We start from the raw sequence: 16,175 nt of genomic DNA on the forward strand, positions 1-16,175 counted from the left end.
TTTATATTTAACATTGTTATATATGTTATACACTTTTTTACTGTATGACACAGTATAATGTGCTTATATTACCGTCGTGCATTGTCTATATTATTTGTACATTGCCGCAGTATTGTATTAATATTAAATTGTTATGTAATAGTTATATGTTGTTCACTGAAGCATTTTTGCCTCTGTATATAGCATTGTTACATATTAAGTTAATACACTGTTATCTTATGCAAAAATAGTGTTCAGTAAAATTATGTATTGTGTTTATACATTGTTGGGTTGGAGTAAAGGGTCCTGATTCACTGATTGGCTCAAAAATGGTTTAAATTAAAAATGGTGTTTCCTGACTAGCTGAGCCTCAATCTTTACAGATTGAGGCTTTCCAAAAAGAAGTAACACTGCAAACGCACCTGTTATAGATCCAGCGATGGGGGCAAACCTCACGGAATGATCCTTCTTCTGACAGGTAAGTGCTACTAATGGACGTCATCAAGCAGACAATTCCTGCCAAAATGCTGTATATTGCTTTGATCATCCAGCACTATCATCCTACTGATCTCGAAGCTCCATAGGGTCCACGTAGTGAACCGTGTGATTCCTTTGCAAATGACTCATGTCTCTATCTTCTTAGCAAAAGACTCCTAAGTTCCATCTTGACTATAGACAACATCAGCAGTGGAGAAGAAGGCCAGCCATATAACTCTCAGCATCAAGGTGGAGACCAAACAGTGGTCAAAGAAAGATTCCGGCTAAATTGGTGTACTTTACCGCTGCATTACGACGCTTTATTACATTGTTTGGCATCATATTTACCTAATGTTATCTGACATAGCATTTTGTCCTATATTAAATGTTCATGTATCACTGTTATGAAATGTTATCTGCTGCATTTTAGCTTTATGTTTAACATTGTTATATGTTATACACTTTTTCCTGTATGACAGTATTTATTTATTTATTATTTATTACCAGTTTTTTATATAACGCACACATTTTCCGCAGCGCTTTACAGAGAATATTTGGTCATTCACATCAGTCCCTGCCCAGTGGAGCTTACACTCTATATTCCCTATCACACACACACACACACATACATACTAGGGGTAATTTTGTTAGGAGCCAATTAACCTACTAGTATATCTTTGGAGTGTGGGAGGAAACCGGAGTACCCGGAGGAAACCCACGTAAGCACAGGGAGAATATACAAACTCCACACAGTTAGGGCCATAGTGGGTATCGACCCAACGACCTCAGTACTGTGAGGCAGTAACGCTAAGCATTACACCGTCTGTGCTGCCCAGTATAATGTGCTTATATTACCGTCGTGCATTGTCTATATTATTTCTACATTGCCGCAGTATTGTTTTAATATTGAATTGTTATGTAATAGTTATATGTTGTTCACTGAAGCATTTTTGCCTCTGTATATAGCATTGTTACATATTAAGTTAATACACTGTTATCTTATGCAAAAATAGTGTTCAGTAAAATTATGTATTGTGTTTATACATTGTTGGCTTGGAGTAAAGGGTCCTGATTCACTGATTGGCTCGAAAATGGTTTAAATTAAAAATGGTGTTTCCTGACTAGCTGAGCCTCAATCTTTACAGATTGAGGCTTTCCAAAAAGAGTAACACTGCAAACGCACCTGTTATAGATCCAGCGATGGGGGTCAAACCTCACGAATGATCCTTCTTCTGACAGGTAAGTGCTACTAATGGACGTCATCAAGCAGACAATTCCTGCCAAAATGCTGTATATTGCTTTGATCATCCAGCACTATCATCCTACTGATCCCGATGCTCCATAGGGTCCACGTAGTGAACCGTGTGATTCCTTTGCAAATGACTCATGTCTCTATCTTCTTAGCAAAATACTCCTAAGTTCCATCTTGACTGTAGACAACATCAGCAGTGGAGAAGGCCAGCCATTTAACTCTCAGCATCATGGTGGAGACCAAACAGCGGTCAAAGAAAGATTCCGGCAAAATTGGTGTACTTTACCGCTGCATTACGACGCTATATTACATTGTTTGGCATTATATTTACCTAATGTTATCTGACATAGCATTTTGTCCCTATGTAAAATGTTGATGTATCACTGTTATGAAATGTTATCTGCTGCATTTTAGCTTTATATTTAACATTGTTATATATAGAAATGAGCGGTTCGGATTCTGTGGAATCCGAACCGCTCCGAACATTGGGGATCCGAGTCCACCCGAACCCTGTTCGGGTGTTCACCGCCTGACTCAGATCCCCGTTCGGGGCCGAACGGCGGCCGCCTGATGTCGGATTCTCACTAGAGAATCCGACATCAGGTCTCCTCGTGTGTAGGGCAGAGCGCAGTGATAGCGCTCTGCCCTACACAGACACAGACACACAGCCGCCAGCGGCAGCTGTGTGTTTGTTACAGCAGCCAATGAGAGTCACACAGACTCTCATTGGCTGCTGCACGGATGGAGCCGGCTGGAGCTCACACATGAGCTCCATCTTCCGGCTCCCTCCTCAGCGTGTGACAGAGCGGACGGCGCGGGAGCGGGGATACAGGTAAGTTTTTATTTTTTAATTTGCGCAAGGGCCGGGGGCGCTACTGGGGGGGGTCTGCTACTGGGGGGGCTATACTACTGGAGGGGCCTGCTACTGGGGGGGCTATACTACTGGGGGGTCTGCTACTGGGGGGGCCATACTACTGAGGGGCCTGCTACTGGCGGGGGCCATACTAGTGAGGGGGGGCTGCTACTGGGGCAGCCTACTACAGGGGGGGCCATAATACAGGGGGGGCCCATACTACAGGGGGGGCTACAACAGGGGCAGCCTACTACTGGGGGGGCCTGCTACTGGGGCAGCCTACTACTGGGGGGGCCATACTACTGGGGGGGCCATACTACTGGAGGGCATACTACTGGGTGGCATGATAATGGGGGGCATACTACTGGGGGGGCCTGCTAATGGGGGGCATACTACTGGGTGGCATGCTAATGGGGGGAATACTACTGGGGGGGCCTGCTAATGGGGGGCATACTACTGGGGGGCATTCTACTGGGGGCACTGCATAGTGGACCCTACTACTAAAGGGACTGCATAGGGGGCACCACTGCTGGGGGACATTGTGTAAGGGACACCGCTACTGTGGGCATTGTGTAAAAGGGTCACTACTGTGGGCATTGTGTAAAAGGGGCACTACTGTGTGTCGTAACATAAATAAGAGACACTACTTTATGGTGTAATGTGAATCAGGCCCTATGTGCGGTGTAATGCGAATAAGATTGTGCACTGTGACTCCTAGGGCCGTAGCCCACTTTGTAAACAAGTACTGTGACTCTGCTGGCCGTACCCCACTGGGTGGGTGCACTACTTTTCATTTCTGCCACTGCTGTGTGGCAATGTGTCATAGATGTGCTTTATACTGTGGTGTCTGTGTCGTTGTGCCGCTGCTTTGTCGCTTAGTGTAACCAGTCGGCTCACTGCAACCTTTGGCCAATAATGTTGAAAACAATATTATAAGCTGTGATATGGTCTAAATTGACTGGAAATTAATGTTATTGAGGTTAATAATACTCTAGGAAGAAAAAAAAGACCAATTTATGTGATTTTAGCTTTTTTTGTCAATTATTGTAAAAAAATCCAAATCCAAATCCAAATCCAAATCCAAAGCCAGTCAACGCAGTTTGGCAAATCCAAATCCAAATCCAAAGCCGGACGACGAATTAGAACCAAATCCAAATCCGGCAAAAATGGTCCGGCGCACATCCCTAGTTATATATGTTATACACTTTTTTACTGTATGACACAGTATAATGTGCTTATATTACCGTCGTGCATTGTCTATATTATTTGTACAATGCCGCAGTATTGTATTAATATTAAATTGTTATGTAATAGTTATATGTTGTTCACTGAAGCATTTTTGCCTCTGTATATAGCATTGTTACATATTAAGTTAAAACACTGTTATCTTTTGCAAAAATACTGTTCAGTAAAATTATGTATTGTGTTTATACATTGATGTGTTGGTGTAAAGGGTCCTGATTCCCAGATTGGCTCGAAAATGGCTTAAATTTAAAATGGTGTTTCCTGACTAGCTGAGCCTCCATCTTTACAGATTGAGGCTTTCCAAAAAAGAGAAACACTGCAAACGCACCTGCTATAGATCCAGCGATGGGGGTCAAACCTCACGAATGATCCTTCTTCTGACAGGTAAGTGCTACTAATGGACGTCATCAAGCAGACACTTCCTGCCAAAATGCTGTATATTGCTTTGATCATCCAGCACTATCATCCTACTGATCCCGATGCTCCATCGGGTCCACGTAGTGAACCGTGTCATTCCTTTGCAAATGACTGATGTCTCTATCTTCTTAGCAAAAGACTCCTACGTTCCATCTTGACTGTAGACAACATCAGCAGTGGAGATGGCCAGCCATTTAACTCTCAGCATCATGGTGGAGACCAAACAGCGGTCAAAGAAAGATTCCGGCTAAGTTTGTGTACTTTACCGCTGCATTACGACGCTATATTACATTGTTTGGCATCATATTTACCTAATGTTATCTGACATAGCATTTTGTCCTATATTAAATGTTGATGTATCACTGTTATGAAATGTTATCTGCTGCATTTTAGCTTTATGTTTAACATTGGTATATGTTATACACTTTTTACTGTATGACACAGTATAATGTGCTTATATTACCGTTGTGCATTGTCTATATAATTTGTACATTCCCGCAATATTGTTTTAATATTAAATTGTTATGTAATAGTTATATGTTGTTCACTGAAGCATTTTTGCCTCTGTATATAGCATTGTTACATATTAAGTTAAAACACTGTTATCTTTTGCAAAAATACTGTTCAGTAAAATTATGTATTGTGTTTATACATTGATGTGTTGGAGTAAAGGGTCCTGATTCCCAGATTGGCTCGAAAATGGCTTAAATTTAAAATGGTGTTTCCTGACTAGCTGAGCCTCCATCTTTACAGATTGAGGCTTTCCAAAAAAGAGAAACACTGCAAACGCACCTGCTATAGATCCAGCAATGGGGGCAAACCTTACGGAATGTTCATTTTTCTGACAGGTAAGTGCTACTAATGGACGTCATCAAGCAGATTCTTCCAGCCAAAATGCTGTATATTGCTTTGATCTTCCAGCACTATCATCCTACTGATCCCGAAGCTCCATATGGTCCACGTAGTGAATCTTGTCATTCCTTTGCAAATGACTCATGTCTCTATCTTCTTAGCAAAAGACTCCTAAGTTCCATCTTGACTATAGACAACATCAGCAGTGGAGAAGAAGGCCAGCCATTTAACTCTCAGCATCATGGTGGAGACCAAACAGCGGTCAAAGAAAGATTCCGGCTAAATTGGTGTACTTTACCACTGCATTACGACGCTATATTACATTGTTTGGCATTATATTTACCTAATGTTATCTGACATAGCATTTTGTCCCTATGTAAAATGTTGATGTATCACTGTTATGAAATGTTATCTGCTGCATTTTAGCTTTATATTTAACATTGTTATATATGTTATACACTTTTTTACTGTATGACACAGTATAATGTGCTTATATTACCGTCGTGCATTGTCTATATTATTTGTACATTGCCGCAGTATTGTATTAATATTAAATTGTTATGTAATAGTTATATGTTGTTCACTGAAGCATTTTTGCCTCTGTATATAGCATTGTTACATATTAAGTTAATACACTGTTATCTTATGCAAAAATAGTGTTCAGTAAAATTATGTATTGTGTTTATACATTGTTGGGTTGGAGTAAAGGGTCCTGATTCACTGATTGGCTCAAAAATGGTTTAAATTAAAAATGGTGTTTCCTGACTAGCTGAGCCTCAATCTTTACAGATTGAGGCTTTCCAAAAAGAAGTAACACTGCAAACGCACCTGTTATAGATCCAGCGATGGGGGCAAACCTCACGGAATGATCCTTCTTCTGACAGGTAAGTGCTACTAATGGACGTCATCAAGCAGACAATTCCTGCCAAAATGCTGTATATTGCTTTGATCATCCAGCACTATCATCCTACTGATCCCGAAGCTCCATAGGGTCCACGTAGTGAACCGTGTGATTCCTTTGCAAATGACTCATGTCTCTATCTTCTTAGCAAAAGACTCCTAAGTTCCATCTTGACTATAGACAACATCAGCAGTGGAGAAGAAGGCCAGCCATATAACTCTCAGCATCAAGGTGGAGACCAAACAGTGGTCAAAGAAAGATTCCGGCTAAATTGGTGTACTTTACCGCTGCATTACGACGCTTTATTACATTGTTTGGCATCATATTTACCTAATGTTATCTGACATAGCATTTTGTCCTATATTAAATGTTCATGTATCACTGTTATGAAATGTTATCTGCTGCATTTTAGCTATATGTTTAACATTGTTATATGTTATACACTTTTTCCTGTATGACAGTATTTATTTATTTATTATTTATTACCAGTTTTTTATATAACGCACACATTTTCCGCAGCGCTTTACAGAGAATATTTGGTCATTCACATCAGTCCCTGCCCAGTGGAGCTTACACTCTATATTCCCTATCACACACACACACACACATACATACTAGGGGTAATTTTGTTAGGAGCCAATTAACCTACTAGTATATCTTTGGAGTGTGGGAGGAAACCGGAGTACCCGGAGGAAACCCACGCAAGCACAGGGAGAATATACAAACTCCACACAGTTAGGGCCATAGTGGGTATCGACCCAACGACCTCAGTACTGTGAGGCAGTAACGCTAAGCATTACACCGTCTGTGCTGCCCAGTATAATGTGCTTATATTACCGTCGTGCATTGTCTATATTATTTCTACATTGCCGCAGTATTGTTTTAATATTGAATTGTTATGTAATAGTTATATGTTGTTCACTGAAGCATTTTTGCCTCTGTATATAGCATTGTTACATATTAAGTTAATACACTGTTATCTTATGCAAAAATAGTGTTCAGTAAAATTATGTATTGTGTTTATACATTGTTGGCTTGGAGTAAAGGGTCCTGATTTACTGATTGGCTCGAAAATGGTTTAAATTAAAAATGGTGTTTCCTGACTAGCTGAGCCTCAATCTTTACAGATTGAGGCTTTCCAAAAAGAGTAACACTGCAAACGCACCTGTTATAGATCCAGCGATGGGGGTCAAACCTCACGAATGATCCTTCTTCTGACAGGTAAGTGCTACTAATGGACGTCATCAAGCAGACAATTCCTGCCAAAATGCTGTATATTGCTTTGATCATCCAGCACTATCATCCTACTGATCCCGATGCTCCATAGGGTCCACGTAGTGAACCGTGTGATTCCTTTGCAAATGACTCATGTCTCTATCTTCTTAGCAAAATACTCCTAAGTTCCATCTTGACTGTAGACAACATCAGCAGTGGAGAAGGCCAGCCATTTAACTCTCAGCATCATGGTGGAGACCAAACAGCGGTCAAAGAAAGATTCCGGCAAAATTGGTGTACTTTACCGCTGCATTACGACGCTATATTACATTGTTTGGCATTATATTTACCTAATGTTATCTGACATAGCATTTTGTCCCTATGTAAAATGTTGATGTATCACTGTTATGAAATGTTATCTGCTGCATTTTAGCTTTATATTTAACATTGTTATATATAGAGATGAGCGGTTCGGATTCTGTGGAATCCGAACCGCTCCGAACATTGGGGATCCGAGTCCACCCGAACCCTGTTCGGGTGTTCACCGCCTGACTCAGATCCCCGTTCGGGGCCGAACGGCGGCCGCCTGATGTCGGATTCTCACTAGAGAATCCGACATCAGGTCTCCTCGTGTGTAGGGCAGAGCGCAGTGATAGCGCTCTGCCCTACACAGACACAGACACACAGCCGCCAGCGGCAGCTGTGTGTTTGTTACAGCAGCCAATGAGAGTCACACAGACTCTCATTGGCTGCTGCACGGATGGAGCCGGCTGGAGCTCACACATGAGCTCCGTCTTCCGGCTCCCTCCTCAGCGTGTGACAGAGCGGACGGCGCGGGAGCGGGGATACAGGTAAGTTTTTATTTTTTAATTTGTGCAAGGGCCGGGGGCGCTACTGGGGGGGGTCTGCTACTGGGGGGGCTATACTACTGGAGGGGCCTGCTACTGGGGGGGCTATACTACTGGGGGGTCTGCTACTGGGGGGGCCATACTACTGAGGGGCCTGCTACTGGCGGGGGCCATACTAGTGAGGGGGGGCTGCTACTGGGGCAGCCTACTACAGGGGGGGCCATAATACAGGGGGGGCCCATACTACAGGGGGGGCTACAACAGGGGCAGCCTACTACTGGGGGGGGCCTGCTACTGGGGCAGCCTACTACTGGGGGGGCCATACTACTGGGGGGGCCATACTACTGGGGGGCATACTACTGGGTGGCATGATAATGGGGGGCATACTACTGGGGGGGCCTGCTAATGGGGGGCATACTACTGGGTGGCATGCTAATGGGGGGAATACTACTGGGGGGGCCTGCTAATGGGGGGCATACTACTGGGGGGCATTCTACTGGGGGCACTGCATAGTGGACCCTACTACTAAAGGGACTGCATAGGGGGCACCACTGCTGGGGGACATTGTGTAAGGGACACCGCTACTGTGGGCATTGTGTAAAAGGGTCACTACTGTGGGCATTGTGTAAAAGGGGCACTACTGTGTGTCGTAACATAAATAAGAGACACTACTTTATGGTGTAATGTGAATCAGGCCCTATGTGCGGTGTAATGCGAATAAGATTGTGCACTGTGACTCCTAGGGCCGTAGCCCACTTTGTAAACAAGTACTGTGACTCTGCTGGCCGTACCCCACTGGGTGGGTGCACTACTTTTCATTTCTGCCACTGCTGTGTGGCAATGTGTCATAGATGTGCTTTATACTGTGGTGTCTGTGTCGTTGTGCCGCTGCTTTGTCGCTTAGTGTAACCAGTCGGCTCACTGCAACCTTTGGCCAATAATGTTGAAAACAATATTATAAGCTGTGATATGGTCTAAATTGACTGGAAATTAATGTTATTGAGGTTAATAATACTCTAGGAAGAAAAAAAAGACCAATTTATGTGATTTTAGCTTTTTTTGTCAATTATTGTAAAAAAATCCAAATCCAAATCCAAATCCAAATCCAAAGCCAGTCAACGCAGTTTGGCAAATCCAAATCCAAATCCAAAGCCGGACGACGAATTAGAACCAAATCCAAATCCGGCAAAAATGGTCCGGCGCACATCCCTAGTTATATATGTTATACACTTTTTTACTGTATGACACAGTATAATGTGCTTATATTACCGTCGTGCATTGTCTATATTATTTGTACAATGCCGCAGTATTGTATTAATATTAAATTGTTATGTAATAGTTATATGTTGTTCACTGAAGCATTTTTGCCTCTGTATATAGCATTGTTACATATTAAGTTAAAACACTGTTATCTTTTGCAAAAATACTGTTCAGTAAAATTATGTATTGTGTTTATACATTGATGTGTTGGTGTAAAGGGTCCTGATTCCCAGATTGGCTCGAAAATGGCTTAAATTTAAAATGGTGTTTCCTGACTAGCTGAGCCTCCATCTTTACAGATTGAGGCTTTCCAAAAAAGAGAAACACTGCAAACGCACCTGCTATAGATCCAGCGATGGGGGCAAACCTCACGGAATGTTCATTTTTCTGACAGGTAAGTGCTACTAATGGACGTCATCAAGTAGACTCTTCCTGCCAAAATGCTGTATATTGCTTTGATCATCCAGCACTATCATCCTACTGATCCAGAAGCTCCATAGGGTCCACGTAGTGAACCTTGTCATTCCTTTGCAAATGACTCATGTCTCTATCTTCTTAGCAAAAGACTCCAAATATGTAACAATGCTATATACAGAGGCATCTTGACTATAGACAACATCAGCAATGGAGAAGAAGGCCAGCCATTTAACTCTCAGCATCATGGTGGAGACCAAACAGCGGTCAAAGAAAGATTCCGGCTAAATTGGTGTACTTTACCGCTGCATTACGACGCTATATTACATTGTTTGGCATTATATTTACCTAATGTTATCTGACATAGCATTTTGTCCCTATGTAAAATGTTGATGTATCACTGTTATGAAATGTTATCTGCTGAATTTTAGCTTTATATTTAACATTGTTATATATGTTATACACTTTTTTACTGTATGACACAGTATAATGTGCTTATATTACCGTCGTGAATTGTCTATATTATTTGTACATTGCCGCAGTATTGTATTAATATTAAATTGTTATGTAATACTTATATGTTGTTCACTGAAGCATTTTTGCCTCTGTATATAGCATTGTTACATATTAAGTTAATACACTGTTATCTTATGCAAAAAATAGTGTTCAGTAAAATTATGTATTGTGTATATACATTGTTGGGTTGGAGGAAAGGGTCCTGATTCACTGATTGGCTCGAAAATGGTTTAAATTAAAAATGGTGTTTCCCGACTATCTGAGCCTCAGTCTTTACAGATTGAGGCTTACCAAAAAGAAGAAACAGTGCAAATGTACCTGCTTAAGATCCAGCGATGGGGGCAAACCTCACGGAATGAACCTTCTTCTGGCAGGTAAGTGCTACTAATGGACGTCATCAAGCAGACACTTCCTGCCAAAATGCTGTATATTGCTTTGATCGTCCAGCACTTTCATCCTACTGATCCCGGAGCTCCATGGGGTCCACATAGTGAACCGTGTCATTCCTTTGCAAATGACTCATGTCTCTATCTTCTTAGCAAAAGACTCCTAAGTTCCATCTTGACTGTAGACAACATCAGCAGTGGAGAAGAAGGCCAGCCATTTAACTCTCAGCATCATGGTGGAGACCAAACAGCGGTCAAAGAAAGATTACGGCTAAATTGGTGTACTTTACAGCTGCATTACGACGCTTTATTACATTGTTTGGCATCATATTTACAAAATGTTATCTGACATAGCATTTTGTCCTATATTAAATGATCATGTATCACTGTTATGAAATGTTATCTGCTGCATTTTAGCTTTATGTTTAACATTGTTATATGTTATACACTTTTTCCTGTATGACAGTATTTATTTATTTATTATTTATTACCAGTTTTTTATATAACGCACACATTTTCCGCAGCGCTTTACAGAGAATAATTGGTCATTCACATCAGTCCCTGCCCAATGGAGCTTAGACTCTATATTCCCTTTCACACACACACACACACATACATACTAGGGGTAATTTTGTTAGGAGCCAATTAACCTACTAGTATATTTTTGGAGTGTGGGAGGAAACCGGAGTACCCGGAGGAAAACCACGCAAGCACAGGGAGAATATACAAACTCCACACAGTTAGGGCCATAGTGGGTATCGACCCAACGACCTCAGTACTGTGAGGCAGTAACGCTAAGCATTACACCGTCTGTGCTGCCCAGTATAATGTGCTTATATTACCGTCGTGCATTGTCTATATTATTTCTACATTGCCGCAGTATTGTTTTAATATTGAATTGTTATGTAATAGTTATATGTTGTTCACTGAAGCATTTTTGCCTCTGTATACAGCATTATTACATATTAAGTTAATACACTGTTATCTTATGCAAAAATAGTGTTCAGTAAAATTATGTATTGTGTTTATACATTGTTGGCTTGGAGTAAAGGGTCCTGATTCACTGATTGGCTCGAAAATGGATTAAATTAAAAATGGTGTATCCTGACTAGCTGAGCCTCAATCTTTACAGATTGAGGCTTTCCAAAAAGAGTAACACTGCAAACGCACCTGTTATAGATCCAGCGATGGGGGTCAAACCTCACGAATGATCCTTCTTCTGACAGGTAAGTGCTACTAATGGACGTCATCAAGCAGACAATTCCTGCCAAAATGCTGTATATTGCTTTGATCATCCAGCACTATCATCCTACTGATCCCGATGCTCCATAGGGTCCACGTAGTGAACCGTGTGATTCCTTTGCAAATGACTCATGTCTCTATCTTCTTAGCAAAATACTCCTAAGTTCCATCTTGACCGTAGACAACATCAGCAGTGGAGAAGGCCAGCCATTTAACTCTCAGCATCATGGTGGAGACCAAACAGCGGTCAAAGAAAGATTCCGGCAAAATTGGTGTACTTTACCGCTGCATTACGACGCTATATTACATTGTTTGGCATTATATTTACCTAATGTTATCTGACATAGCATTTTGTCCCTATGTAAAATGTTGATGTATCACTGTTATGAAATGTTATCTGCTGCATTTTAGCTTTATATTTAACATTGTTATATATGTTATACACTTTTTTACTGTATGACACAGTATAATGTGCTTATATTACCGTCGTGCATTGTCTATATAATTTGTACATTCCTGCAGTATTGTTTTAATATTAAATTGTTATGTAATAGTTATATGTTGTTCACTGAAGCATTTTTGCCTCTGTATATAGCATTGTTACATATTAAGTTAAAACACTGTTATCTTTTGCAAAAATACTGTTCAGTAAAATTATGTATTGTGTTTATACATTGATGTGTTGGAGTAAAGGGTCCTGATTCCCAGATTGGCTTGAAAATGGCTTAAATTTAAAATGGTGTTTCCTGACTAGCTGAGCCTCCATCTTTACAGATTGAGGCTTTCCAAAAAAGAGAAACACTGCAAACGCACCTGCTATAGATCCAGCGATGGGGGCAAACCTTACGGAATGTTCATTTTTGTGACAGGTAAGTGCTACTAATGGACGTCATCAAGCAGATTCTTCCAGCCAAAATGCTGTATATTGCTTTGATCATCCAGCACTATCATCCTACTGATCCCGAAGCTCCATAGGGTCCACGTAGTGAATCTTGTCATTCCTTTGCAAATGACTCATGTCTCTATCTTCTTAGCAAAAGACTCCTAAGTTCCATCTTGACTGTAGACAACATCAGCAGTGGAGAAGGCCAGCCATTTAACTCTCAGCATCATGGTGGAGACTAAACAGCGGTCAAAGAAAGATTCCGGCTAAATTTGTGTACTTTACCGCTGCATTACGACGCTATATTACATTGTTTGGCATTATATTTAGCTAATGTTATCTGACATAGCATTTTGTCCCTATGTAAAATGTTGATGTATCACTGTTATGAAATGTTATCTGCTGCATTTTAGCTTTATATTTAACATTGTTATATATGTTATACAATTTTTTACTGTATGACACAGTATAATGTGCTTATATTACCGTCGTGCATTGTCTATATTATTTCTACATTGCCGCAGTATTGTATTAATATTAAATTGTTATGTAATAGTTATATGTTGTTCACTGAAGCATTTTTGCCTCTGTATATAGCATTGTTACATATTAAGTTAAAACACTGTTATCTTTTGCAAAAATACTGTTCAGTAAAATTATGTATTGTGTTTATACATTGATGTGTTGGAGTAAAGGGTCCTGATTCCCAGATTGGCTCAAAAATGGCTTAAATTAAAAATGGTGTTTCCCGACTATCCGAGCCTCAGTCTTTACAGATTGAGGCTTACCAAAAAGAAGAAACAGTGTAAATGTACCTGCTTAAGATCCAATGATGGGGGCAAACCTCACGGATTGATCCTTCTTCTGGCAGGTAAGTGCTACTAATGGACGTCATCAAGCAGACACATCCTGCCAAAATGCTGTATATTGCTTTGATCATCCAGCACTTTCATCCTACTGATCCCGGAGCTCCATGGGGTCCCATGTAGTGAACCGTGTCATTCCTTTGCAAATGACTCATGTCTCTATCTTCTTAGCAAAAGACTCTTAAGTTCCATCTTGACTAATGACACTGTTATCTTATGCAAAAATAGTGTTCAGTAAAATTATGTATTGTGTTTATACATTGTTGGGTTGGAGTAAAGGGTCCTGATTCACTGAATGGCTCGAAAATGGTTTAAATTAAAAATGGTGTTTCCTGACTAGCTGAGCCTCATTCTTTACAGATTGAGGCTTACCAAATAGAAGAAACATTGCAAATGTACCTGCTATAGATCCAGCGATGGGGCAAACCTCACGGAATGATCCTTCTTCTTGCAGGAAAGTGCTACTAATGGACATCATCAAACAGACACTTCCTGTCAAAATGCTGTATATTGCTTTGATCCTCCAGCACTTTCATCCTACTGATCTTGGAGCTCCATGGGGTCCCATGTAGTGAACCGTGTCATTCCTTTGCAAATGACTGATGTCTCTATCTTATTAGGAAAAGACTCCTACATTTCATCTTGACTGTAGACAAAATCAGCAGTGGAGAAGGCCAGCCATTTAACTCTCAGCATCATGGTGGAGACCAAACAGCGGTCAAAGAAAGATTCCGGCTAAATTGGTGTACTTTACCACTGCATTACGATGCTATATTACATTGTTTGGCATCATATTTACCTAATGTTATCTGACATAGCATTTTGTCCCTATGTAAAATGTTCATGTATCACTGTTATGAAATGTTATCTGCTGCATTTTAGCTTTATGTTTAACATTGTTATATGTTATACACTTTTTACTGTATGACACAGTATAATGTGCTTATATTACCATCGTGCATTGTCTATATTATTTCTACATTGCCGCAGTATTGTTTTAATATTGAATTGTTATGTAATAGTTATATGTTGTTCACTGAAGCATTTTTGCCTCTGTATATAGCATTGTTACAAATTAAGTTAATACACTGTTATCTTATGCAAAAATAGTGTTCAGTAAAATTATGTATTGTGTTCATACATTGTTGGGTTGGAGTAAAGGGTCCTGATTCCCAGATTGGCTCTAAAATGGCTTAAATTTAAAATGGTGTTTCCTGACTAGCTGAGCCTCCATCTTTACAGATTGAGGCTTTCCAAAAAAGAGAAACACTGCAAACGCACCTGCTATATTTCCAGCGATGGGGGCAAACCTCACGGAATGTTCATTTTTCTGACAGGTAAGTGCTACTAATGGACGTCATAAAGCAGACACTTCCTGCCAAAATGCTGTATATTGCTTTGATCATCCAGCACTATCATCCTACTGATCCCGAAGCTCCATAGGGTCCACGTAGTGAACCGTGTCATTCCTTTGCAAATGACTCATGTCTCTATCTTCTTAGCAAAAGACTCCAAAGTTCCATCTTGACTATAGACAACATCAGCAGTGGAGAAGAAGGCCAGCCATTTAACTCTCAGCATCATGGTGGAGACCAAGCAGCGGTCAAAGAAAGATTCCGGCTAAATTGGTGTACTTTACCGCTGCATTACGACGCTATATTACATTGTTTGGCATTATATTTACCTAATGTTATCTGACATAGCATTTTGTCCCTATGTAAAATGTTGATGTATCACTGTTATGAAATGTTATCTGCTGCATTTTAGCTTTATATTTAACATTGTTATATATGTTATACACTTTTTTACTGTATGACACAGTATAATGTGCTTATATTACCGTCGTGCATTGTCTATATTATTTGTATATTCCCGCAGTATTGTTTTAATATTAAATTGTTATGTAATAGTTATATGTTGTTCACTGAAGCATTTTTGCCTCTGTATATAGCATTGTTACATATTAAGTTAAAACACTGTTATCTTTTGCAAAAATACTGTTCAGTAAAATTATGTATTGTGTTTATACATTGATGTGTTGGAGTAAAGGGTCCTGATTCCCAGATTGGCTCGAAAATGGCTTAAATTTAAAATGGTGTTTCCTGACTAGCTGAGCCTCCATCTTTACAGATTGAGGCTTTCCAAAAAAGAGAAACACTGCAAACGCACCTGCTCTAGATCCAGCGATGGGGGCAAACCTTACGGAATGTTCATTTTTCTGACAGGTAAGTGCTACTAATGGATGTCATCAAGCAGACTCTTCCAGCCAAAATGCTGTATATTGCTTTGATCATCCAGCACTATCATCCTACTGATCCCGAAGCTCCATAGGGTCCACGTAGTGAATCTTGTCATTCCTTTGCAAATGACTCATGTCTCTATCTTCTTAGCAAAAGACTCTTAAGTTCCATCTTGACTAATGACACTGTTATCTTATGCAAAAATAGTGTTCAGTAAAATTATGTATTGTGTTTATACATTGTTGGGTTGGAGTAAAGGGTCCTGATTCACTGATTGGCTCGAAAATGGTTTAAATTAAAAATGGTGTTTCCCGACTATCTGAGCCTCA

The sequence above is a fragment of the Taudactylus pleione genome, unplaced genomic scaffold (genome assembly GCF_031769625.1).
Source record: "Taudactylus pleione unplaced genomic scaffold, aTauple2 ptg000026l, whole genome shotgun sequence".
Lineage (NCBI taxonomy): Eukaryota > Metazoa > Chordata > Amphibia > Anura > Myobatrachidae > Taudactylus > Taudactylus pleione.